This window comes from Echinops telfairi, unplaced genomic scaffold, assembly GCF_000313985.2.
Source record: "Echinops telfairi isolate 266 unplaced genomic scaffold, ASM31398v2 ScPeMD7_2573;HRSCAF=3158, whole genome shotgun sequence".
NCBI classification, from domain to species: domain Eukaryota; kingdom Metazoa; phylum Chordata; class Mammalia; order Afrosoricida; family Tenrecidae; genus Echinops; species Echinops telfairi.
In genome coordinates, this window is record NW_022106471.1 from 6441216 (window position 1) to 6445506 (window position 4291).

Below are 4291 nucleotides of genomic sequence, written 5' to 3' on the forward strand. Positions count from 1 at the left end.
CTGGTGATCTCCTTCTGAAAACTGGCCTCAGTCCAAGCTGCAACTGATTATCGGGATGGGCAGGATCAGGGAGCGTTTTATTCTGTTGTTCATGGATGGGAGGCAACACAGCAGCAGCTAGCAACAAAAGTCCTATAAAGGTAGAAGGTGAATACATCCAGGCAGCTTGAGCTTGGCTCCTAGATCAGCCACGTTTTTGTGAATAGGTCTCCACATGGAGCAGCCATGTGGCGACCCCTGCCAGTGCTGAGATGCTTCCACATTCACCGATTCAGTTTTCCTCCTGCAGTTGGCATCATTGCATTTGTTTGGTGAGATGGAGGAGGACTTTGTGGATTGGTGTCGGACATATGGGTTAATGGGTTAATGTTGGATTTGTGGGCTTGGACAGCACTGGGTTGGGATGTTTTCTTGATGCGCACTTACCTTTATATAAAACTCTCTCTCATAAATGAGTTTCTGTGGATTTGTTTCTCTAATGTACCCAGACTAACACAGAGACCCTAGGAGCCATTGTGGCATGGTGGGTGGCACGTTGAACCGCTAAGTGCATGGTCAGCAGCTCAAACTTACCCCAGGAGAAAGAGGGGGCTTTCTGCTCCCGGAAAGAGTTACTGGATCAACTGCTAAACCCCCCTTTCAGTATGTGACTCCCACTCACCAAAGCGCTCCAACCTTGAGTATCTTCTGAAGTTATGTATCAAGAAGTAAAACAAAATTGTGTGCAGTTATTTAGTTAGTAAGGTGTGGGACCTGCTAACGCTGAGATAGAAACCATGGGCCAAATATGGAACTACCTCATCCACAAAAATGGGGGTGGGAAAGGTGGCCAGCAACTGATGTTGTCCGTTACAGTGACGCCAAGCGGGTCTGATGACTATTCTGTTCATCATCCAGGACGCAGCCCAGAACCTTTGTTGTGTGAAACTCATGGGCCCATTGGTGATGCACGCAAACAGTCCCCATGTGGGTTCACAGTTGCCAGGTGGTGAACAGCGAGGTCTTCACGGCTGTGGCGTGTAGATGAAAATGTTCGTGGTGACACATTTAAAGCAAGACATGGCTTCATGCAATACCTAAACGGAAAGAGAGAAAGAATTACCATCTCGGAAACCCACAAGAGCAGCTCCCCTCTGTTCTGTAGGGTCACTAGAGGTGGAGTCTGGTCAATGGCAGTGAGTGTTGTTTATTGGATTGTATGGGGTCCCTGCTGGTGCGAACTTAGCGGTGAGTTACTAAGCCGAAGGCTGACAGCTCAAGCCCACTCAGAAGCCCCTCAGAATTCCACTCTGAGCACACGGTGTGGATACTACAGTCACTCGCTTCGTTTGGGTTGCAGGGTCTACCTGGTGCCTGAGTGCCGGAGCGCTGAGTCCCAGGTGGGCTCTGGGCACTCACCTCTTTCCCACGTCGGTGTGGCTAGGTGACACAGGTGCCCCTGTGCTGGTGGCAGGCAGTATGGGAAAGTTACTGATCTATCATAGAATTTGATAAGACAGTTACACTCTGAAATAAGCCACTGGAGTCCAAAGAAAACACACACAATGACGAGAGAAGCCACCTGAGCTCCACCTCCCAAATCCAGTCACGTATCTGAAGAGGTAACTACATGGGCGATTCTGCACGCCATTGGCTGGTAGGTTGAACAAGAAAAGACAGGCATGATTCCTAGGAGAAACGGACCCTGCCAGGCTAACTCAAAGGCCGTGAGGATCATGCGTTTGGAGTGCCTGGCTGGTCCCAATAAGGAGCTCCCGCCACACTGAGGCCTGGGCTTGTGTTGCTAATAGCTAGGTCAGCCATTCCGATCCACCAGCCAGCCTGAGGGAGGAAGATGAGCCTGTCTGCTCCCATTAAGATGTTCCCCTTGATATGATTGAACTATTCAATCATATAATGTGTAAATTATGTGCAAATAAAATTGTTGGTGGAAAAAAAGAACAGTCTTGGAAATGCTATATAAGGATTACTATGATTAGGAAATGATTTAATAGCAGTGGGGTTTGGTTTTGTGCTGCGTGTTGTGCTGCGGGTAAGGGCTGGAAATAGTTCATTTCCTCAGCGGCTTACCCTACCCAAAGGTTAGACGTGTGAGTCCACCAGAGGCATCTTGGAAGGCAGACTGGTGCTCGGCTTCCGAAAAATCAGCCTTTGAAAGCCTGCTGGGGCACAGTTCTCCTTGACACACATGGGGTCGCTGTGAGTCAGAGTGGTGTCTGTGCCGGAATCCACATTGCCGCGGGCTGCTGAGGGGAGAGCCAAGAGACAGGCGGCGCCCTGTCTGCCAGTGTTTCCAGCGCAGAGAGGAGGTGCCCTGTCCAAACTCACTGCCATCAAATTGATGCTGACTCATAGTGACCCTATAGGGTGGGACTGGCCCTCCCTGAGAATGTAAATCTTACCCGAGTAGAAATCCTCATCTTTCTCCTCCCAAGGGCAGCCCAGTCACTGGGGTTGCACGTTGGGCCTCGATCCACAAGGTCGGCAGTTTGAAACCACCAGCAGCTCAGTGGTAGAAAGACTGGGCTTTCTACTCCCATAAACAGTTACATTCTCAGAAACCAGCAATGGTTCCGTATGCATCTGCATCAACTCTATGGCAGAGAATAGAAGCCTCAGAACTCTGAGACAAAAGCGCCAGAGGAGGGCAGCTCCCTGAGGCAGTTAAGAAGGGTGGGGGCAGTTTGTCAGGCAATGGGGAGGGGGAGACGGTGAGCAATCACATGGGATCCGCTGCAGGGACAAAAGTCCAGGAGGGCCCAGAGTCTATTCATATAGACTGTTGGTTGAACTCCTATAAGTCCAGGAGTCCAGGTTTTGCAGTTGGAGTCACTGGGTTCAAACCCTGGCCGAGTCCCTCACAAAACCTAGGGCTGTTCATTCCCACATCCCTGCCCCAGTGCCCTCGATTTAAGAGTCTAAGGTGCCAGCGCTTGTGGTATGTATACATTTTCATGTCAGAGAATGAAGAGGTGGAGTCTATATAGCCTGTCAATCAGCCTGATGAGGCCTCCTTGTGGGAGTGGCCTTCTCATGAGGATTCTGGGAACTTCCTCTCTCTTGATTCTGCCATTAGAAGAGGTGGGCCAGTCTCTCTCTGCTTCACCTTCTTATTGAGGACCCACGTGGAGACCTGTGCCTGCACTGAGATGCTTTCACCGACATTGCATCCGCAAGGCTTTTCATCCACCAGCCTATGATCTTCCTGCATTTGGCATCATTGCATGTGTTGCGTGAGTCTGGAGAGGAATTTGTAGACTAGTATCGGACATGTGGGCTAATATTGTACTTATGGACTTGATCTGGACTGGGCTGGGATGTTTCCTCAATATGCAATTGATCTATGATATAAAGCTCTCTCTTACATATTTATGAGTGACTCTGGATTTATTTCTCTAGTCAACCCAGCCTAACACAGTGCTAATGGTTGTTGCTATGGTTAATTGCTGTCGTGGGAACCCCTTTCTTTTTTTTTTTAAGGGGAGAGCATGAATGCAGTCCCCCACTACCACAAATTATGCAGTCAAGTTTCCCACATTTGGGGAAATCGCAGGGGTCAGCACATCCAGAGTGCAACGGATAAGCCTCACTCTGGGAAAACCACCTTCGGGATCATGGTATCTCCCCTGCCAGGTAGGTATGGGGACCCCTTTCACCATGAGAACAGCCCCTTGGGTTTTCGTTCGCTGATTTTTGGAAGCAGATTGCCAGCCCTTTCTTTGTCATCTGTCTTAGTAAGTTTCAGCTGAAACTTACTCAGCCTCCATTAGCAGATGGGTAGTAGTTACACAGCAGGGGCACCAGCCAGGAACTGAGACAGGTCCCTCACCTGGGTGGTGAGAATCCTACATTGAAGGTATCCCTGCCCCAATGCCAAACACCTAGGACTGAAACAGAAAAGAAGACCTATTTTTCCTTACATAAAGGAGACCCCAAGATGGACAGCCCATGCTGGCATGAAAACCCCATGGTTTCTTCTTACCCATCCTTGTTTTGGGAGGGGTTGGGTGGGTGGGGTTTTGTCTGTCTCCAACCTCAAGTGTGCCTCAAGGTCTCAAGATGCCCACTGTCATCCCAGCCACTCCATCCATGTCGAAGATGCCATACAGGTGACCAACCGGCTGAAGCCCCTTTGAAAGGGGTCCCCTAAAAGAATGACTCCCTACAGAATGACATCTACTTGTGCCTTCATTGGCCAGCCCCATCGGTGTGCAGTCCACATTCCTAAGAGTTTGTCAGCAAAGCCAAGGACAGAAGGCATCTGCCAAAATGGGCAGAGTAGAGTGCTGTC

The 4291-nt window shown here is 49.8% G+C and overlaps 1 non-coding gene across 1 annotated transcript; it reads right to left on the reverse strand.

Annotated features, from left to right (window-relative positions):
* Positions 1 to 3477: 3477 nt before the first annotated feature.
* On the reverse strand, positions 3478 to 3641 carry LOC115870924. Its single transcript, XR_004047002.1, has one exon. It is a non-coding gene; the product is annotated as a U1 spliceosomal RNA (small nuclear RNA).
* Positions 3642 to 4291: the final 650 nt, after the last annotated feature.